The sequence below is a fragment of the Hyperolius riggenbachi genome, chromosome 5 (assembly GCF_040937935.1).
Source record: "Hyperolius riggenbachi isolate aHypRig1 chromosome 5, aHypRig1.pri, whole genome shotgun sequence".
Lineage (NCBI taxonomy): Eukaryota > Metazoa > Chordata > Amphibia > Anura > Hyperoliidae > Hyperolius > Hyperolius riggenbachi.
In genome coordinates, this window is record NC_090650.1 from 394094295 (window position 1) to 394117960 (window position 23666).

General features: G+C 45.5%; 1 protein-coding gene across 49 annotated transcripts in view; it reads left to right on the top strand.

Moving 5' to 3' along the window:
• The window catches only part of RIMS2 (regulating synaptic membrane exocytosis 2), an 816797-nt gene that overhangs the window by 749374 nt on the left and 43757 nt on the right, over positions 1-23666 (top strand). The gene's annotated exons all lie outside the window — the stretch shown is intronic.

Here is a 23666-nt window from a genome sequence, read left to right on the forward strand (position 1 = left end):
GTCCTGACCCAGACAGGAAGTGCTACCTACATATCTGATGTTTAACTCTTTCAGGCAGAGAAAGAAAAAAAAAAGGAACACTGTATTTATATATAGCTGTGTGTAGCCCTGCCCTCCCACTGAGGTTTAGCCTAGGCTGTTTATTATGGGGATGTCATCCCCTCATGAGCATTCTAGGAGACCAGAGATCTTTTCTATCGGCTTTAGAACTACCAATAAACTACCATTCTGCAGAGAGCCAGTACTAAAGAGCTACAGTAGTACCGGATTTACCATAAGGCACTGTAGGCACGTGCCTACAGGCGCCTGATGATGGAAAGGCGGCTCACTCCCCCTCCCTGAGCTCCTCCCTCCTTCCCTATGCAGAGTCCTGATGAGAGTGTAAATGAGAGGCTACTCACCCTGCTCTTGGAATTCAACTGACAAGATCTCCCTTCAATCAGGGGCACCTCTTGCTACCAAATACTTGGGGACACCTTTAGCTACCTAATATTGAGGTTCCTTTAGCTACTTAAAGTGGTCTGAAAGCCAGCATTTCTACTTTGCTCTAAAAGATTCCTCACAACTTGAAAGCTACTATCCCAGAATTTTTTTTTTAAGCAGAACCTCACTGAAATGGTTAAACAAAGCATTTTGTCCTGCTATTCAGCTTCAAATCTGCATCCCAACTGGAGATAACAGTATCTTTGTTTACATGCAATGTTGTTACAATGTGTGTAAACACAATGTAACAAGTGACAAGGAAATCTCTGTGAAGCTCTCTGTGCTTCAAGCACACACACAGTTCAGAATAGCTCATTAGAAGATGTTAATATATAATAAAAAGCAGTTTGAATTAAATGCAATGGCAGCTTTTAGGGCACCATAAACTACACTTTGAAAACTTGTAATTTGTAAACAGGCAATATTATTTATGCACAAAAGCAAATCTGATAACTGTATGAATAATAAACAGTAGGAAAACACATTTTTGTTGAATGTTATGTTGGAGTTTCAGACCACTTTAATACTTGGGGGCAACTGTAGCTACTCAGTGTTGAGGGTATATTTGGTTACCTAATATTAAGGGGAACCTGTAGCTACCTGATGGGCAAGGGAAGTAAGGGAGAAGTGACAGCTGTGCCACCCAGCACACTTACGTAGTGGTTCAGCGGGGTTTGTAGATTCCTAGAGGGCAAAGTCTCAGGTGCCAGGACATCTGTGTCTATAGGCTCCCCTGAGGTAAATCTGAGCTTGATTGCACTGTCCACATTTTAATTTTAGTGATTTTTTTCTATAGTGTAAAAAAGAGAAAATCCTTCTTAGGATTTTCCATTTTGACTGTGTCTATCTTGAAGTCAATCCTGACGTCATTTCCTCCTTAAGGGCCGGTTCACACTTGTTTAAAAAAATGTATCCGTGGCTCCATTTTGGGGCCTGGATCAAAACCGGAGCCATGGATAACAATGTTAAAAATAGTGTCCGTCTTCACCCTGTTCAAAAACAGATCTGCAGAAGATCAGTGCTGAAAAACTGAAAGCAGGGTCCGGATTTGCAGGGTTTTCACGGACCTTGATCGCTCCCTGATACACGGAGGGGTAGTGAAGGGCAATGCAAAAGCGGATCTCTCTCTACACAGGCTATTCTTGCACACAGAAACGAAGGGAGAGCCGCACTGCCTACTGCGTGCTCCTCCCCTTCACGTCACCCCTATAGGTATCCCTGAGGTAGCCTGAGGGGGCAGCAGCCAGGACGGGGGGGTAACGGGCACAGCGGTGGGGGGGGGGTCACCTGGGTCCCCGCTCCCCCTCCAGCTATGTGCAGCAAAAGTAAAGAGCGAGCAAGAGGGGAAGTAATTACCTTTCTTCCTCAGCTCGCCGCTAGACTTCCGGCAATGCCGCCCAATAGAGGGCGGCATTGCAGGAAGTCACGAAAAAGCAGAGGAAGAAAGGTAATTACTTCCCCTCTCGACCGCTGTTTACTTTTGCCACGCATAGCTGGAGGGGGGGGGGTCAACCCCCCTCCCCACCGCTGTGACCGATACCCCCCCACAAGCCCCCCCCCCCGCCCTGGCTGCTACCCCTTCAGGCATCCGCGGTTTTGTTTGGGTGGGGGAGCAAAAACACAATTGGATCAGAAACGTATGCTGCAAAAGGGTAGCACAGATCAGTTTGCGTTCCGGTTTCTGAGAATCGGAGCGCGGACTGCATTCTGCAACGGGGTCTAGTGTGGGCCGACCCTTACTCTGTCTGTGTATCATTGCCCACCCTCCTCCCTGTCTTCAGACACTCCCACCCAGCTCTGCAGCAGAAAGTGCATTGATAAATATTGGCAAATCAGAGAAGAAAAGAGGTGTGTTAGGGGAGATGGGAGTGAAAGAGGCTTCAGCCAATCAGGCTGCATTAGTTATGTCTGAGGGGAAAGTAAAGATGAAAAAAGGAAAACCCAGCATGCCCTGCAACTTCCTGTGTGCGGCAGATGTACCAAATAAGAGCCAGGGAAACTGGGGAATGGTATTTTATGAAGAAAGAAAATAAGAGTGATCTTTAACTTTTGGATTGCCTGGTTAGATCCTTATTACTTGTTTACCAGATACAAATAAAGAATTGATTTTATGTCTGACCATTTTAAAGGGAACCTGAACTGAGAGATTATTTAAAATAAACACATGAGGTAACTTCAAATGAACATTACATAGTTACCTCGCCATCAGGTCCTCTCAGAAGTTCACCATTTTCTTCTGACAATGGTCCCTTCCAGTTCTGACAACATTTTGTCAGAACTGAAATATATCAGTTGCTGTCAGTTATATATATTAGTTGCTGTCAGTTATAGCTGAGAGGACAACTGGTGTGCCAGGTAATGTCCATGTTTCCCTATGGCTCAAGTAGGTAATATTACAGTTTAATGGTGTGCTCACCAGAAAGCTGTTATGGGGTAATGGCCATTTTCAAAATGGAGGACGGAGAATTCCATTGATCACAGTGAACAAATGGGACGCGGGAGAGGAGAAAGAGATTGAGGAGTAGACTACACGGGAAGTCAGTATGACCTGTATATGGTTATTTTGACTTTTAATTTTCAGTTCAGGTTCTCTAAGGAAGGTTGGATTCGTTTCAATGGAGATTGCATTTGTAGCGCCTAATAGTGGATTTGTAGAGTAATATCAGTATGTTTTCAGAATCCCACTTTCATCTACTGCAAGCCGCTGCACATTCCAGCTGCTTCTGCTAGGATTTGGCCTCCTATTCTCTATTCCAGGCTCCCATCAGTGCTCTGCAGCTGTCTGTGGTGCATTATCAGGCTCTCTTATAGCTCTTATGAGCCTTTCTAGCCCCGGATGACATTGCAGCAACTTTGAAAATGATTGTAGTCGGTCAATTTGTAGCTGCCAAGATAATTTCCCTGCTCCGGATACTGAGGCCTGCCAAGCCGGCTCTTTATTATGATACTGCAGCATTCCTCTCCAAATCCACGCCACGGCTGCAAGTACCGAACCGGGAGCATCTGGTTCTTTATGTGCTCTTTAGGAAAGCTCTTATTTAGATCCCGGTTATACGATGCACATCAAGATTTATCCTGCGTCTTCTCCTATGAATGCGGCAATGCGCAGTAAGTAAGGCTTGTTCCACCGCTCCGCATAATGGCTGATTCTTCCGCGTCCCGGTAATGCTGTATGGCAAATTACTGTCATTTTCACTGATCGCTTGAGTCTCTGCTGCAGCTGTAGACCAGAGATCATCCACCGCAGATTGCAGGAGAAGCTGGGCTTTGTAGTTTCACTGCAAGACGAACAAATAGGACCTGTTTCGTTATTATATAAGACAGCGGCGCTGCAGGTGCGTAACTAGAGGGGAGAAGCCCCTACTATGGCAGGGGGCCCCAGAGCTGTGAGGGGGGACCCAACTACTGACCTACCCTTCCTCCCATACGGGGGACTATACTGCATATCGGGGGGTTTTGTGGCTACTTGTTATGGGTGTGAAGATCATAATGGCCAAACTTGTTGTATAAGGCTACTTTCCCACCAAGACGTTGCGTTTTAGGGGATGTTAAGGTCGCATAACGTGCCCCTAACGCAACGCATGGTGGTGTTGAAGTTGGACGTCAGATTGAGCTGCGTTATGCGGCTCTCAAAGCAGCCGCTCCAGGTTAGTGATAGGAAGTCCGGATCTTTTTAAGGATTCGGATCATTTGAATCGGATCATTGAAAAGATCTGAATCTTTGAACCGAATCGTTTGAATCATTTTGGGTGAAATGACTAGCAGGACAAGACTTTCCCTGCACTGTACATTCTGTATGTTCCTGTTTCTTCCAGACAGACATCCACTGTGAACCGAATCTTTCATTGTGAAGATCCGGATGATTGGACTCACAAAAACGATCCTGATCAAATGAACGATTCGTTCATGATCCGGACAACACTACAGTCCCACCACAAGTCTCCACAGTGCAGTGAATATTAATTAGCCATGTGGCTGGCCGCAGAGGAGGAGGGGAGACCTCCTCCTCCAACATTACTGAGCGTGTGCAAACAGTCTAATGTGGCTTAGCCCAGTATGACGTACAGCATGCAGCACTTTGTTTAAACGTGATGCGTTACTATGTAAAGCAACGTGGGCACTGTGAACAGCACAACTGATTTTACAGCGCTGTGAGTTAGGCTGCGTTACTGGCTGCTGTAACGTGGGACTTTAACGTCCCACTGTGAAACCAGCCTAAACCTTGTAAGATGGGCCCCCAGGCTGTGAAGGGCACCAAAGGGAGGCAAGGGAAGGGGTGTGAACATTAGGGAGCATCAGTTTTTTGCTGGGTGGCCCCATGCGTTGTAGTTACGCCACTGCACCGCTGTGTAACTTTGAAAGCAAGCCTAATGGGAACTGATGGTCACCAGCAACACTTTTAGATTTGATTTGGGTAGAGCTGGCTTTCTTGGGTAGCATCTGAGAATGTTACTGTGAGTGACCTTAACCCCTTGCCGACCGCTCCACGCCAATTGGCGTGAAGTCCTGGGGCGGGGTTTTGTCGGAGATTGTGAGTGCCAATGTGCGCGTCAGTCTCCCAGCGGCGATCACCTCTAGGAGACTGTTAGATGGCGAAACCGCCATCTATTTACAATGTACAGTGCTGCGATCTAAGGCAGCGCAGTACAGGGGACACCCGTGTGACACGGCTGTCCCCCTAGGAGGCAGAAGAGCAATCGGCTGTCATAGGCTGATGCCAGCTGATCGCGGGGATTGGCTGGCAAAGGGAGGGAAGGCTGGGTATAAAATTTAATACAAAGAAAGTCAAATTTATAAAAAAAAAAAAAAAAAAAACAACAACAAAGAAACAAAGTGGCGGCCATCAGAGCCCACACACAGAAAGCTCTGTTGGTGGTGGGCAGTAAGGGGGGGGGAGAGAAATCGCTTGTGTGCTGACATGTCTGCACCGAGCCCTTAAAGCTGCAGTGACATAATTTTTTTTAAGAATAGCCTGGTCACTAGCAGGTGGGGGGGGGGGGGGGGGGCAGCGCTAGGGTCTAGGGTGTTGGGGCTTGGCCATCATGTAGCCAGACTTCGTATACTGTTGGAGGCAGCGGCGGAGAGGTGTAACCATGCGCCCGGGAGTTAAGGTGCGTACACACATGCGACTATAGTCGTTTGAAACAATCGTTCCCCGATCATTTCAAACGACGATCGTTTAAAAAAAAGCAGCCGACGACCATGAAGTCTAACGACGGACGAGCTAGATCGTTCAAAACGAACGATCTAGCTTGGCGGATTTTTCCCAACGACGATCGTTTGCAAAAGTAGTACATCGTTGGAAACGATCGTTCGTACTAGGCTTGACATGCACATTTACTATTTCTCCATGTAACTTTTCATTTTTTTGCGCAGGCGCAATAGGTGCTTTTACGTGATGTAACGTTCGTTCTAACGATCAGATCGTTACACACCTTTTAAAACTAACTTTACTTAGGTCGTTCGTTCTTTCGTCAATTAAAAGTTCGTTCATCGTTGACAACGAATGATCGTTGTCGCATGTGTGTACGTAGCTTAAGACTACACATGGCAGAACCCTGCATCAGCTTCTGCATGAAGCTCGTTATTGTTTGGTTATTGTTAAAGGACAACCGAGGTGGAAATAAACTATTGAAATAAACAATTGTATCTATCCTCCTTCTCCTAAAAATGACTTTTTAAGATAATCCACAGTTTTATATTTAAATCTGCTTTATAAGTTTTACGCTTTTATTGTTTTTGCTCAATTACACATTCATTGAAGTATGCCAGAGCTAAAAATCTATGAACTATTGACCCTTTTTTTATCTCTTTCCTGCTCTCAGAAGCCATTTTCTGCTAGGAAAGTGTTTTATAGTTGTAATTTCTTATCAGTGAGGGTTACACCGTAGTCTGACCCAGTCCTGACTCAGACAGGAACTGCCACTTACATACCTGATGTTTAACTCCTTCAGGCAGAGGAAGAAAAAAGTAACACATCATAGTTATTTGTGTGCTAGGCTCTGTACATACACATGTTTATCTCACCATGTCACATGTCACCTCGGGTATCCTTTAAGTATAGGTGGGGGAGGGCTGTTAGTGTCTGGCATAGGTAGCAGGGAGCTTAGGTGTAAGTGGGGAAGGGTTAGTGTGACGTATAGGTTAGGGAAGCTGATAGTAGAATATTGACAACATTGTCGATATTCTAGCTATTGGAAATAGTTTACTGCAAGATGTGCAAGACTGCTAGTGCGATTAACGCAAATCACCAAACGCAAAAGTGTAGCCTGCACCATTTTCAGGCGATTTCCCGGCGATCGCGTTTCAGTGCTATAGAAGCGCTAAACGCGATCGCGGGAAAATCACTGCAGTGTCCAGTGAGTTTTCCACGTTAAATCACGGAAAAATCCCTCCCGCAAACCGCCGGCGGTAATCGATGACGTTTTAAGTTTTCGAGTGTGAATGGTGCCTTAGAGAGTATTGTCCAAGGTCTCCTTGCTAAATAGGTGCTGGCTTACTGAACAGGAAGAGGCTAGATTGGAACCCTGGTCTCCTGTGTCAGAGCCCTTAACCAGTATCCTATCCAGCCACTCTAGGGATTGGAGCAGATGTAGTGAATTAAAGAGGAACTGGGGTGTAAAGGAAGGCAAATACGATGCATCATCAATAAGAATATAGAACAGAACGAAAACCTTTTAAAAACTAGGACCCTTTTTATCAATTGTAACCAAACATTTAGTGATTGGAAAATGGCATATTTTGTATTGCTAAGAGTGGAGCAGGTGCATGGAGTGGGCATCTAGCTAGAGGTGGCATACAGTAGTACACATTTAAAAGTTATGTACCTATACTCTTCCTGCTTATTTGCTATTGTTGGCAGGATGTTTATTGGTTAAACTGTAGCAAACATAGGGGGCAAAAAAAAATTGTGCTTGCCTATTAAAAGTGATTTTCTTCCTTGACTCCTCCCTCTGTTAACCCTTTCACTCAAAGTGCAAATCCCCGAAAGACATGGATGTGATGGATGTGACAGACTCACAATAGGCTTCTCACTTGAGTGTTGGGCTTACTTTAAAGGACAACTGAAGTGAGAGGGCTATGGAGGGCACTGTATGTATTTCCTGGCAGTCCTGCTGGTCCTGTGCCTCTAATACCTTTAGCTGTAGACCCTGAACAAGCATGCCGATGAGATGTTTCTGTGTCTGATCCAGACACTACTGATGCCAGAATGATCAGCAAGATTGCCAGTCAACTGGTATTGTTTAAAAGGAAATAAATATGGCAGCCTCCATATCCCTCTCGCTTCAAGTTCCCTTTAATGATGCCCTACGGACTTGTTTGTTTTCTACTCTTTGCTGTTTACATCATTACCGGCGGCTTATCCCATTAAATATTTAGCCAGCCATTTCATTACTCCCTGTAACCATTTTTTTTTCCTTCCGCTTAAGTGATCTCGGTAATTTTTGTTTGAAAAAGATAATTACATAGCCCCGTATTAAACGAACAAAAACCCTCAGCAGTGATTAATTACTGTAAAAAGGCGTACGGCGCGCGCTTCCTCTGCGTGTCTTATTCTAGAGGCGAGAGCCTGGTGGAGGGGGGACACGAGGTGTTCATTGAATGGAAAAGGCAGGACTTGCCCTTACATCTCCACTTGTGCAAAGAAATGTCACAATCTAATTACAATCATTATGTCTCTTGTGCCGTTTAATACGGTAGACTTTTAAGGGTAATGTAATGGTATGTCATGCTATTCAGAATCGGGTGTGTTCGCCGTACAGAGTACATGGAATTTTCGTTGACACAGACAATCTCAGTATTTCTACAAAGAAAGACGTAGACAGTGGTGTGGGACAGTGTAGCATTCAGGGGTAGTGGCTGTACATGCGTTTGTACATATAGTCGTAGATCAAGCGCCTGCGCTGCCAGGGCCGGATTTGTACTTTTTGACTACCCAAGGCCGCTATCACCAGCCGCCCCTGACAAACCGCAAACCCCCAACACACACACTTGTATTGGTCCCAGTAATCAATGTATTTAAAGATGTTTATTAACGATGCCGTTTTACTGAACGATCAACCTTCTGATTGATTGGACAGCGATGATGGTGCCAATCAACTTCAAAAGACTAATTTGTCAATCGTTTTATTGATCTGTTTTGTGGATCGATTACATCTAAAATGATCGGAGTGGTTATAATTTTTATTTCATTTTTGGATCAAACCGATGCTTTCCACTATAATAGGTTGGAGCTGGGAGGAGGGCAGAGTTGGACTCGAAGAACAACTGACGGTGATGATGAGTGACAGCTCAGGTCACAGACAATAAGCTGGCCCATGTTTGCTGTCCCTTCATCCCCGAGTCCCAGATACTTGCCTGACTGCTGCTGTTCACATGTTTGGCAGCTTAACTGCATTAGTGTGCCAGCCCTCAGCCCGCCCCTTGCTTCCTGGTGCTCTAGGGCCTCTTACACCAGCAACTACCATCTCAATCTAGAGTCTAGGCCATGGCATTTGTGGCCTTGCCTGAAATCCGGCCATGTGCGCTGGCGGAGGGGCCTAGGTTTAGGAGCTGGATGGCTTGTTGGGGAAAGGAGTATCTGTGTCTGGAGTTCGTGGTGGAAGTGGACCTGTAGGGGCAGCCCAGTGGAATAAGATTGAGATGGTAGTTGCTGGTGTAAGAGGCTCTTTGCTTTCCTGACGGCCCTGGCTTGCAGTGTGGAGGAGTAGAGTGGTGGGAGGGGGGACTCGATAATCCTCTCCATGGCATTGATTACTCTCTGTAGTTTGCATGCAGATCAGGTGCTCTGACTGAAGTCAGACTGGATTAGCTGCATGCTTGTTTCAGGTGTGTGATTCAGCCACTGCTGCAGCCAAAGAGATCAGCAGGACTGACAAGGAACTGGTATTGTTTAAAAGGAAACGCCCATATCCCTCTCAGTTTAGGTTCCCTTTAATGATGGAGAACTGGGGGGTGTCAGGACTAAATACTTACCTGTTCCGACGTCATCCCTCCAGGCAGGTGATTGCCCCGCCCCTTTGATATTTTAGCCATAGCTGACTTTTTTCTAATTTTTCGCTAAGACTCTGGCCACCCCCATCTGCATTGCCACGGCCCGCCCCTAGCTCTGCAGCCTCTGCCTGAAAAGTGACTCTGAGATCAGGGTAAAGAAAAGTTTTATACATACCTGGGGCTTCCTCCAGCCCCCTTCACGCAGATCGCTTCCTCGCCGCAATCCAAAGCCTCCTTGATATCCGGATCTCCGCTGCCAGTTGGGCGTACTGCGCATGCGCAGCCCTCCCCATAGTACTCCCGTCGCCAGGAGCGTCCACGCAGAACTTTCCCAGCCACGGGAACGAGACTGGGGAGCGAGCTTGCGCGTGCGCCGAGTGGCTGCTACCGGGAGATATAGGAGGTGTTTAACCGTGGCGAGGGAGCGATCTGCGCGGCCAAAGTACGGTTTCTCTTCTTCTTAGAATATGATGGGAGTATTGCGTACCCAATATAATGTTTCTAATGTAATGTTCTTTAGTCTGCCGGGGTTGAGACCTTGGTGATGAAGTAGATGATGTTCTCAGTTATAAATTAGCGTGAATCACACTGCTCACTGCCGCTTCTACATGTCATGCTTATGACTACTTCTAAATATAGCCCTTCATGAATGTCACAGCTAGAACCTATATGAAGCACACTCTTCGGCTGACAGCAGTGATAGGCTAGGCTGAGAAATGCAGCTGATAAACGCTGCACTATGTGGCACAATGCCTGGCACAGCCTTGGTGTGCATCATTCATGTTGTTGCTAGGTACACGTTAAATGACTCTCAGCTGAGGTGGCCATTCAGGACCGACTGATGTGAGAATCCAGCATGTCTATAGGGGTCCCTCAAAGTCAGGCACACTGGATCTTTAGTGACAACGGCACCTAAACAACACCCGACTGCATCATTCTCCTCCTCACCCCGCCCACTGGAAGCCGCATCATCACCTGACGTGCTACCATCCCTCCTCCCTCATCCATAGTAACCAATAGTGTCACTAGCCTGTAGGCTAACAAAGCATTTGGTCTGCTCCTGGCCCCGAAATGTCACCCGAGGAATTGAATCCCAATAACTGCAGGCAACAGTAATTGTCTGTGTGTGCGCACCTTACTTGGGGTGATTTATTACGTAAGTGTAAAGAGAACTGGAGAATTACTGAAGATATCCATAGACAATCCTTGTTTTACTTAAAGTGTACTTGAGGCAACCATCAGGTACTAAAAGAAATACTTACCTTAGGCCCCGTTTATACTTAATCAGTTGGTATGTGTTAGTATGCGTTAATACGCATTAGTGTGCGTTGGTACGCGTTTTTTACATAGCAGTGCATTGGGAAGAAGATTTCAGTTAAAACATGTTAAGGAGGAACTCCAGTGAAAATAATGTAATAAAAAAATGCTTCATTTTTACAATAATTATGTATAAAAAATTTAGTCAGTGTTTGCCCATTGTAAAATCTTTCCTCTCCCTGATTTACATTCTAACATTTATTACATGGTGCCTTTTTTACTGTTGGCAGGTGATGTAGCTGCTGCATGCTTTTTTGGCAGTTGGAAACAGCTGTAAACAGCTATTTCCCACAATGCAGCAAGGTTAGACAGGAAACTGCCAACAGTACGTACTCCGAATTTCTTTGTGGGAGGGGTTTCACCACAATATCAGCCATAAAGTTTCTAGTGAAAAATTGTTGGAGCGATCAGATAATTCTGACCGGAAGAAAAATTGTTCACTGCACAATCAACCATCCTTCCTATCTATCACAACCAACAAGAAAATCCAAATTTTGGTTTGATGAAAATCCAATCGGACAACTATTTTTATAATCGTTTGTAATTGATTGTGCACATCAACAGAGATTATTTACAACCAATCTAATCAGAACCAATATAATCTGAATTACTGATTGCTTAAATGATTTTTCACTAGACATTGGACCGTTAGTAGCAACCTTTAGAAGGCACAGGTAGAAGCAGAGTAACTCTCAGGCCACACTATAAGACACCTCCCACCCACAGATGACACAATCTCCTGAGGGCTCTTTCACATCAGAGCTTGCGTTGGAGAATGCTCAAAGCATACGTTTTGTTGTATGCGTTTTAATGCGTTTTGATATGCGTTGCACTGCAGTGAGTGTGCGTTTTTAATGCGTTTTCAATGCGTTACAGCACATAGGAAAACGCAGGTAATTTTTTCTTCTTTTAGTTTTCAACTTTCTACATTGTTCCTCTGTTGCATTCTGGGACTGATTGCCTGCGTTAACGGATTAAAAACGCGCATAGTGTGCGTTTTACATTGACTAACACTGTAACGCATAAAGCTAGCGTCGGCCGAAAAACTGCGCCTGGGTGCAGTGTAACGCAACGCACAAAAAGGCTGCATTATATGTGAAAGCTAAAATGAAAGTCTATGGACTTTCATTTCACCTTGGGTAACGCAAACTTTACCCGTTGGGTTGAAACGCAGAAAATCTGCCCTAATGTGAAAGAGCCCTGAGGGCAATCTTTGCGAAGGCAGAAAACTGCCATGGCAGTTTTCCAGAAAGTGGGCGTGGCTAACTATTAAAACCTAGAATGTATTGCACAAATGGTCAGTTTTTAGACATTTCTTCCTGCTACTCTGTTAAACCTTCTGCTATCTGTGGCTTTTATTTTTACTTGGGCAGCTCGGTGGCGTAGTGGTCAGCTCTCCTGCCTTGCAGCACTGGGTACCCGGTTCGAATCTCAGCCAGGGTTTGTATTTTCTCCCCGTGTCTGTGTGGGTTTCTTCCAGGCACATTCCAAAAACATACAGATAAGTTAATTGGCTTCCCCATAAAAACTGACCCTAGACAACGATGCATACACTACGTACATAGACATATGACTATAAAGGGACAGCTAAGTGACAAGACCATATGCTCTGTACAGCGCTGCGGAAGATGTTGGTGCTTTACAAATATTAAATAACTAGTCTATCTAAGCCCATTTAAAAACAGGCTCTAGGTAATGATATTACCGTTCCGCCACCGCTGCCAATCAGTGTGCGCGCGCACCCGCCTGCCCTACTCCCTGGCCCGACCTCCTGTCCCAACGGCTGCTTGTACTGCGCACATGCGCCCGCCTGCCCTACTCCCTGGCCCGACCTCCCGTTCCAGCGGCTGCCTGTACTGCGCACATGCGCCCGCCTGCCCTGCTCCCTGGCCCGACCTCCTGTCCCAACGGCTGCCTGTACTGCGCACATGCGCCCGCCTGCCCTACTCCCTGGCCCGACCTCCCGTTCCAGCGGCTGCCTGTACTGCGCACATGCGCAGTACAAAAAAACCACGGACGGACGGACAGGGAAAGTGGATGACGCAGGGACAGTTACGTTTTATTGTATAGGATAATAAAAGACTGCTTTAAAGTAATATACAGTACAGCTTTATATTTAGACTGCATGTTTTTTTCCATTCTACAGAACTGCTGGGAGAGGCCATCCGATTGTTGTCTATTCCTAAGGTAGCCACACACCATACAATTTTTTAAATATCTGTTCTATTCAGTTCAAGAATGGCGATCAATTTTTCTGACTGACTGTAACATTTAAAAAATCTGACCAATGTACCACACATATGTTCAATTTTTCCCCAATTACCGTATATACTCGCATACAAGCCGAATTTTGACCCCCAAAAAGGGGGTCAAAAGTTGGGGGGTCGGCTTGTATGCGAGTCTTCCCTGGTGGTCCACGGCCCCCGCTACCCCCTGCCGCCGCTGCTATTACCTGCAGCGGCTTCCTCTTCCCCGGCGCTTCCTCTTCCCTGCTCTGCGCTCTCATGCCCGTATGAAGAGATCACAGCAGCGCGCTCGGCGCTGCTGCTGTGACGATGCAGGGGGCAGGAAAGAGTGCGGCTCCCTGTAGCGGCGATCTGTATCGCCGTTACCAGGGGAACCGCTCTTTCCTGCCCCCTGCATTGTCACAGCAGCAGCTACTGGCCACTACCTACCTACACTGGGTACTATACTAGCTATACCGGGGCACTACCTACCTAAACTGGGCACTATACTAGCTAAACTGGGCACTATACTAGCTATACTGGGGCACTACCTACCTATACTGGGGCACTACCTACCTATACTGGGGCACTATACTAGCTAAACTGGGCACTTTACTAGCTATACTGGGGCACTACCTAGCTATACTGGGGCACTACCTACCTATACTGGGGCACTACCTACCTAAACTGGGCACTATACTAGCTAAACTGGGCACTTTACTAGCTATACTGGGGCACTACCTACCTATACTGGGGCACTATACTAGCTAAACTGGGCACTTTACTAGCTATACTGGGGCACTACCTAGCTATACTGGGGCACTACCTACCTATACTGGGGCACTACCTACCTATACTGGGGCACTACCTACCTATACTGGGGCACTACCTACTTATACTGGGGCACTATACTAGCTATACTGGGAATTACACTAGCTAAATTGGGCACTTTACTAGCTAAACTGGGCACTATACTAGCTATACTGGGGCACTCTACTAGCTATACTGGGGCACTCTACTAGCTATACTGGGGCACTACCTACCTATACTGGGGCACTACCTACCTATACTGTGGCACTATACTAGCTAAACTGGGCACTTTACTAGCTATACTGGGGCACTACCTAGCTATACTGGGGCACTACCTACCTATACTGGGGCACTACCTACCTAAACTGGGCACTATACTAGCTAAACTGGGCACTTTACTAGCTATACTGGGGCACTACCTACCTATACTGGGGCACTATACTAGCTAAACTGGGCACTTTACTAGCTATACTGGGGCACTACCTACCTATACTGGGGCACTACCTACCTATACTGGGGCACTACCTACCTATACTGGGGCACTACCTACTTATACTGGGGCACTATACTAGCTATACTGGGAATTACACTAGCTAAATTGGGCACTTTACTAGCTAAACTGGGCACTATACTAGCTATACTGGGGCACTCTACTAGCTATACTGGGGCACTCTACTAGCTATACTGGGGCACTCTACTAGCTATACTGGGGCACTCTACTAGCTATACTGGGGCACTCTACTAGCTATAATGGGGCACTCTACTAGCTATACTGGGGCACTCTACTAGCTATACTGGGGCACTCTACTAGCTATACTGGGGCACTCTACTAGCTATACTGGGGCACTCTACTAGCTATACTGGGGCACTCTACTAGCTATACTGGGGCACTACCTACCTATACTGGCTAAACTGGGCACTATACTAGCTATACTGGGGCACTATACTAGCTATACTGGGGCACTATACTAGCTATACTGGGCACTATACTAGCTATACTGGGGCACTACCTACCTATACTGGGCACTATACTGGCTAAACTGGGCACTATACTAGCTATACTGGGGCACTACCTACCCTTACTGGGCACTATACTAGCTATACTGGGACACACTGGGGGAGGGGGATCACACGGCCAGCATTTCCTACCCCCGGCTTATATGGGGGTCAATCATTTTTCTCTGGTTTTTCATGGAGAAGTTGGGGGGTCGGCTTATATGCGGGTCGGCTTATATGCGAGTATATACGGTATGATAAAAATGATTGTAAACAATGAGAAAATTCCTAGGGTGTGCATATTAATGGACAATCTACCACACACCATACACCATTGAATTTTCATAAAAATTAATAAAAATCCCCCATTTCCGATCAACTTGTATCCAATAAAAACATGAAATCCGATCGGATTTCTTGCTCGAATGAAAAAAAAATCTTTAAATATTTGGGGAATCCGATCGTTTTTATCGAATTGCCATAAATCGGATCATTTTACTGTATCGTATGTGGCCACCTTTAGGCACATGCCTTCATTGCCCAATGCCGCAACTGTGAAAATAAGTAATATAGTGTGAGCTGACAGCGGACTCATATAATTCTATTCCTGAGCATCTCTATAATATGTTTTGCATGAAGCCTTTAGTCTAATTATCAATAGGGAAAGGTGACTGTCTCCTGCATTTACCCATAACATATGATAAGCTTAGAATATCTAATTAGGAGATTTAATTACTGCAAGTGGTGTGAAGCTTTCGATCGGCATAGCATAACATACACCTCCAAGCGGGAATCGTTTTAATCAAGACTGAAGAGTCAACACGTGACTGGTGCACTTCTTGTCTAATATACCCGGGTTCCCAGGAGCAGAACCTGATGGAAGGCAGTATCTATTTGGCAGTATCTAATTGGCAGGTTTCATGAGTATACACACAATTTCTTTATGGTTACTAAGTAATAGAAATACTTGTTTTAATAGAATGGATCAGCACGTGAGCACGGCACAGAAGGGCAAAACTTCAGAGGCTCAAAACACTAGCGGTTCATAGATACAGCAGTTGTCCAAGACTCCAGGCCAAGGCAGGCCAATCTGAGTGCAGAGTGAATTAACCAAAAAAGTCTAAGAGCTCGTTCACACTATGGTGATTAGCGGGCATTTCCGCGATTAGCGACAATCACAAACGCATTGCTTGCAGCATTTTGCCGTGGTTCTTGAGCCATTGCGGTACAGTGCTTAACAAAGCGCTGATCGTGATAGTCGGGAATCTGGAGGGTGTCCAGTGATTTTTTTTACCGTGCTGATCGCTGTAAAATCACTCACGCAAAACTTTGCTACTTGTAGCATGAATGGGCCTTTAGGGTACATACAAACCGCATACAAATGTCTTTAGCTGCGAGGCAGGAACTAAAGACAGACGATTGCAGCGTGCGGTTTTGAGCGACATTTTGCACAAGCAACAATTGTGCACACGCAACAACATACTGAGTGACCTCACAACGGAAGCAGTCTACCATGGACTTGAAAAGTGATCATCATCGTGTGCTTCCAAGCTGTCCATAAGCTGCCCGTCTTTCACACTTTCGTACACACAACACAACAACTCTAAATTGCGAGACGGTTTGCACTACAAAAGTTGTGAGTGATCGGACGGTTTGATCTCTCGTTTTAGGACTTGTCTGCAGACAGTCTTTGGCACGCGCTGCGTACACACGGAGCAATTCTTGCGCAAACCATCCTCCATCGCCTGTTTTGAGAGACATTTGTATGCCGTATGTATGGGCCTTTAAGCCTGGCCTCCTCTGGGTTTGGCGTCACCGTGGTTGAATGTACCATGTGACTCGCCGTGTGTAGAAGGGCTGTTGAGTCCGTTCAAAAATTATCCAATGCCTCAGTTTATGAAACCTTCAAATCCAGCCAGGTGCCCAAAATTGCTCGAACTCCTCGACTCCGACTCTACAGCGCTGGTGTGAAGTGACATCACGGCACACACCAGTGTCACATGGAACGTGCGCTTGTAGTGATGGCGGACACCGGAGGAGGTCGGGAGTTAAGCTAGCGGTGGGATGAGACTTCGACGCGGAACATTGGCGGGGTTGGACACTGATACACTTGAGAAGACACCAGCCCGGAATATGTCAGTCATCACAATATCGATTGCCGTTACTGTGCATCTGATCGACCCATTAGACAGATTTCGTCCAGAAATCAATCAGATGAAGATTGATTGGCTAGCCATGTTGTGACTCGGATTCTCTTCCGTCCAGAGCCAATGAAAGTGATTCCTAATCTGCTCACAGATATTTGCCGTCTTAGCAAATTGCGTCAGGTGTAGTGTGTCGAGAACGACGGTAGCGCGGAGTGCCGAAGCAGTAGAATCTACGTCCAGTCAGAGCCGCAGCACCACCTGCTGGATGTAGATTCATACTGCTTCGGTCAGGAAACAGTTAAGGATGTATAGTGAATACGTATATCCCAATTTTTATCTCATATATCTCCATGTTTCTTCACAACAATACCTATCCAAACTGCCACCCAAAGTGAGATCTGAAGACCATTTCGATGAACGGTAGTGGAAAATGTGTATGTCACGTTAGTAAGGGGTTATATAGTGACAGGTCTGTCTGTGCATGTCCCCTGGAGTATGAACAGTATGGTGATGCAGAGAGACATGGGAGGTCCACAGTTCACTGCACAGCGACATCACGGCTGGGAAAGTAGCCACAGCAGCCCACATGGCAGTCACCTTCATCCAAGTGATTTAAGCTGAAGGGTCCACACAATCCTTTTTCTTACTAAATCACCTGCGCTAAAGAACTTTGTGTTAAAGGACAACTGAATGCAGAGGAATATGGAGGCTGCCATATTTATTTCCTTTTAAGCAATACCAGTTGCCTGGCAGCCCTGCTGACCCTCTGCCTCTAATACTTTCAGCCATAGACCCTGAACAAGCATGCAGCAGATCAGGTGTTTCTGACATTACTGTCAGATCTGACAAGATTAGCTGCATGCTTGTTTCTGGTGTCATTCCGACACTACAGCAGCCAGATAGATCAGCAGGGCTGCCAGGCAACTGGTATTGTTTAAAATGAACTAAATGTCACCCTCCATATTCTTCTTACTACAGTCGTCATTTAATACTTTGTGACATGAACATGACAATTTAACGTGAACCTGAAGTGAAAATAAACTTATGAAATAAACAATTGTATCTATCCTCCTACTCCTAAAAATGACTGTTTTTTTGGTTGTTTTTTTATTTAGATATCCCATGTTTTTATTTTATATCTAAACTTTGCAAAGTAAGTAGATTTAGGCCGGTTGTACACCTGAGGAAAACATTGCAATTCGATGGGAGCTGTAAATTGCACAGCAACGTTTCCCTTGCCCAGTGGTGCAGTTCCTGCTGGACAGGAAGTACATCACTGGGATTCCCAGCTTCCTTGTCCTATTTGCGTTCCTCGAATTTAAAATTTCTGCATTGCCTATTGACTTCTATGTATTCCGTTGCGGCGGAAGTCATATGATAACCCGATGTTGACTTCGCGGCGGGTCGGGAAATTACGACAACGCGTTTAGTGTATTGGACCCCATAGACTTTCGTTGCTGTTGTGTTACCCTGCGTGCAAAAAGGGTAACACAATGCATAGAAAGTGGCCAAGTGTGAAAGGGGCCTTTATGTATTGTTTTCTCTGATCAATGGCAGTCTATTAGGTGTTGAAATACAGAAACCATGTTTTCTGCAAGAAAAAAGCTTTATGCCTGTAATTCCTTATCACTATAATCCGACAGTGGTCCAACAAGACAGAAACAGTCACTTTGATGTCTGAGGTTTACTATTTCGGGCAGAAGAAAAAAAAACACAGCCTAGTTATTTGTGTGTTTGGCACTGTACATATCCATGGCTATCTCATCAAGTTACATGTCAACTCAGGTACACTTTAAATTTGCAGACTTGTAGTGCAGGTGATCATTCCCCTCTAAAAGGATCTCAAAGTGAGTGTTTACATGATAATTAAATGATTATTGCCATGCAAGGCAAGCACATCCTCTGTGACCATCTCTGCCTATCTGCAGTGACGATGCTACTTGTCAGTCCGTTATTAATGTGTATTAATGTGCTCCTTTCACGGCTTTTACCCGTGACAGCACAGCTAATGCCGATCTGGACAGGAAGGCGTTTGTTCGCTGGCGTTTCAGCCAGTCGTTGTGTGTACATCAGCGGGTCCTCAGGGAGGGGCTTCGTCCGGGCTTTTGTCAGCTAAGCCCCGAGAACAGAACAATTTTCTCTTGCGGCCATCGTCTCGTCACTTTCTGTGCACTGCAAACACAAAGCGTTTCCCTGCCTTGCTCAGAAACTGCATGGAACGCCAGCTACATGTTGCACTAAACTGCCTCATTATATGGACGCCGGGAAATGTATGCATGGCGTCTGGGGAATCGGTAACTGGGGCACAAATCTTCAGGTGCTTAATGTAGGCCGTGTGCTTGTGAAAGCTTAGCGGATGCCACCCGTGTTGTGTGCATGTTTGACACACATGAGTGGGCTGGGAAAAGCATAACTGGCAACATTTTTCTGTATTATCCAGGGAATGCTGAGCAGTAGAGTTGACGGCTATACACAGTTAGCTAGATAGTTTATGGGCACAGCGTGTTCAGTGTTAACCCAAACTATACTTCCCTTTATTTTATCTGGGCCATGTTGTACTCGCATAAACCGCATTGGGGGCCATTCACAAAACGTTTCTCATCAACTATGGCCTCAATTCACTAAGATCATGCTGGAGATAATAAGGCAAGAGAAAACTTACCTCCACACAGTGAGAGAGTTATCTTATCTCTTCATTCCTTAATTTACCTCCTCTGTAGTTATTTTCACATGGTTAATTAACAACCTGTCTTTAACTCTGGAGTTATTTTAAGGATTGAAGAGTTAACTTAAAGACAGAAAAGTTAACTTTAGGTTTGCCTGAGGTAAAATGTTTCCTGAATACTGCATGCCTCATCACCATGGTGATAACTAGACAAACGTTATTAAAGACAGGAGATACGTTTAGTTAATTGAGGCCTATCTCACTTATTTTATCCCTCCACCGTAGGGAGAGATAATTTAAGAAACTAATGGTGGCCATACATGGTACAATTTTTCATTTTATTTCAATTAGAAATTTAAATTTAGTTTGATTATTCCATTAGATTGAATATAAAGATTTTTCCAGCATGTCCAATCAGATCTTTTTTTTCAAAAAAACGGGATAATCGTTCGAATTTATTGATCGAAAAAAAAAATATTTTCAACTTTCATTCGATTCAATCATTTAGATCGAATAAACTGGAAAAATAAACATTTTTATTGTATCGTATATGGGCACCATAAGGCCTCGTTCACATCTAAAAAGGCAAAATGGGAGCGTTTGGCGCTTACGTTTTGCGCAAGTGATTTTACCGCGATCAGAGCGCAAGCAAGACACCCGCGATCGATGCCAATTGTGGTAGTGAGAACACTGCCATAGGATAACCTAGCACTGGCGCTTTAGTGATTAGCGGGAATAGCCCGCTAATCGTGTAAGAGTGAATGGCCCCCTAAAGTAAAACTAAAGCGAAAATACTTATCAGATAATGGCCCATATGCAATTCACATTTTTTCCTAAGTGATATTTTCACATCTCAATAAAATGCCTTTTAAGCCACCAGTAAGATAGAAAATACTAAGAATAATGTTGATAGTACTTTTTCACCTACTCGTTGGTACTTTTTCACCTACTTGTTGGTATTTTTTTACCTACTCGTTGGTACTTTTTCAACTGCAAAGTGCTGAAAAGTTATTGTAAACAGCAGATCAAAAATGGTCTCCTAGGAGAAAACTTAGGAGGAAAAGTGATTTGAATATGAGCCAATGAATTGTTTGTGTAGTACAGATAATGAATACAACATTAGTATTAATTATCTGTAGGCAGATTTTTAAACACAGGATGTGAAACCCATGTCTGCTTCCATGAAAGCAGGAAATAGACCCACTGCAGATTTATTGCAGAATTTGCATCAGCTGCAACAAATAAATGTTTTTCTTTAAAGGCTATTATGCTATTGCTTATCTTTTAGAGCAGAGAGGAAGTTCTGAGTTCAGGTCTGCTTTAAAAGATACCTGGCTCGAAGTACAGTATACTTTTAAAATGAAGCACAGAGGTATGTTGACCTGATCTTTACATACCTCTGTGCACTCCTATCTGCTGGGCTGCTCCCCCAGTGCCTGAAATCCCTGGCAGAAAAGTTTTACTTTTAGAGAAAGTCAGACTTTCAGGCCTTGTTCATATTATAGGCGTTTTTGTAAAATTTTAAGCGCGGGCGATTTTCAAAATCGCCCTGAAAACGCTTGTGCATTGATTCTCTTTGAGAGAATTCATATCAGAGCGGTTAATTTGCGATCTGCTTTGAAAAGCGGTGCTTGGGCCATTTTTGAGGCGATTTGCCTCAATGGGAGGTATAGGAAAAACGCAAAACGCTCACAAAATCGCTTTGGCAAGCGATTGCGTGAGCATTTTTTTAAGAAAATACATTGTGTTTATTTTTCTGGACTTTTTTCGGATCCAAAGACGGAAGCGCTCTGCAAAAGCGCTTACAAAAACGCCCACAAAAACAAACGCGCAGAAAATCGCCAGAAAACACTTGAAAAAAAAACCCACCGCGGACGGACACGCAAGCAAAACGCAATGTGAACAAGGCCTCAGAGAGTCAGACTTTGCCTGGTACACACGATGAGATTTTCTGGCAGATTTACTGCCAGATCGATTATTTCCAACAGGTCCAATCTGATTTCCGATCGATTTTTCAGTAAAGCGATCAGAAATCAGAACGGACCTGTTGGAAATAATCGATCTGACAGTAAATCTGCCACAAAATCTCATAGTGTGTACCAGGCATCAAGCCAGATCAGGAAGGCTTCTGGCGGTTGTGCAGCCCACTCACGTCCCTTTCCCACCCCGCTATGCCCGCTCCCTAGTGTCCTAAGCGAGCATCTGGACGCTGACGTTGCACTGACCCCGGAGGCACTTCCAGGGTTGGGCGCCATTTTCAATATGGAGATTTCAGAGGAGCAGCAGCTGAGCAGGACACCTGAAGGACATCTGAAGATGCTGAATGGAGTCTGCTGGGGCGGAGTATTAGGTGTATGTGTTTATTTTACAGGTTGTCCTTTAGGGTGCTTTTTCTCAGTTTTCTCCAAGGGGGTAATTTTTCATTTTCTGTTGATCATAACTTTTCAGTACTCTGCAGTTAAAGTACCAAAAAAGTAGGTGGGCTCTGTTGTCCCCCCTAATAGCACCAGGCTAGCAACAATCTGCTTGTTGCTAGCCTGCTATTTACCTGCATATTGTCAATCATCGCTGCTCCCCCGCCTCCTGTATTGCATGCCTCCCCCACCTCCGTAAGCTTCCTCCAATCGGAAGCTTATGGAGGCGGGGAGCGAGGGGGGACACAGGCGGGTGAGCCCTGCAATAAAGCGGCGATGATTGAAAATATGCAGGTAAATAGCAGGCTAGCGACAAGCAGATTATTGCTAGCATGGCACTATTTTTAAAGGGAACCAGAGATGAACTATTAAAAAAATGAAAAACCTTGGGGCTTCCTCCAGCCCATAAGCCTGGATTGATCCCACACCGCCGTCCTCCGCTGCCTCTATCGCCGCTACCGGGACCCGTCACTTCTGCCGGACACGGCCAATTGTATGCAAGAGCGGGGACTCCCTCCATACCCTTACGCATGTGCCTGCGTAGTATGGAGGCGCATGCATAAGGATATGAAGAGGAAGTTCCTGATCTTGCGTACAATTGGCCGCGTCCGCTGGCAGGGACGCACTGCGCTTGTGTCGACTGGCCGAAAGTACGGGAACCGGTACCGGTGGATAGAGGCAGCAGAGGACGGCGGCGTGGGAGCGATCCAGGCTTATAGGACTGGAGGAAGCCCCAGGTATGTATAAAATCTTTTGTCCAACGTCTCTGGTTCTCTTTAAGGGGGGACAGCAGAGCAGGGGAGAGGGGCTGGAGGCAGCCATAGAAGGACACCGAGGCATGTCGTTGTGCACAGAACATGCCTCTGTGTTCTATTAAGACTTGAAAAAAATAGAAGATGAAAAATTACCTCCTAGGACAGGGGTCAGGAAACTTTTTGGCTGAGAGCCATAAACGCCAGATATTTTAAAATGTATTTACGTGAGAGCCATACAACATGTTCCAAACTGGGACAAGTAGGCATGCGCAGCAGAGGGCTGATGTCCCTGTTGCCATGGTGATGTGGACACAGTTGATCCGCCGGGCAGCGGAAGTGTCAGACACATCTTCAGTTTCACTTGGGTTTCAGCAACATCAGCAATATTCCCCGAGAGCCAGACAGGAGAAACACTGACTAACAGCTTGTACAAACTCGTCCTACAAAGTCACTGGACCTGACAGGGTCCAGAGTGGGACAATTGGAGCAGCTGTTAGTTCTGGGGAAGCGTAAGTTAGTAGTGCATGCTACAGCAGTAGCGTGCCTACTTTAAAAATGCTACTTGCGGTGCCACACTAAGCTGCACTGCTTGAGCGGTGTAGCTTAGTGAATCAACCCCTAACTGTCAGCCAGATGTAGCCATCAAAAGATCCACATCTGGCTCCCGTGCCATAGGTTCTCTACTCCTGTCCTAGGAGAAAACTCAGGAGTAAAATGAATTGCATATGGGCCTCAGTGCTCTCTTTATTCCCATTACGCACTGACTGTTCTCAGTGAGTGCCGGATTCGTACTTTTTACCGCCCAAGGCCACTCTGAGCATCCGTCACCCTTCAGTATAGATAGCCAGCTGAGCGCCCCC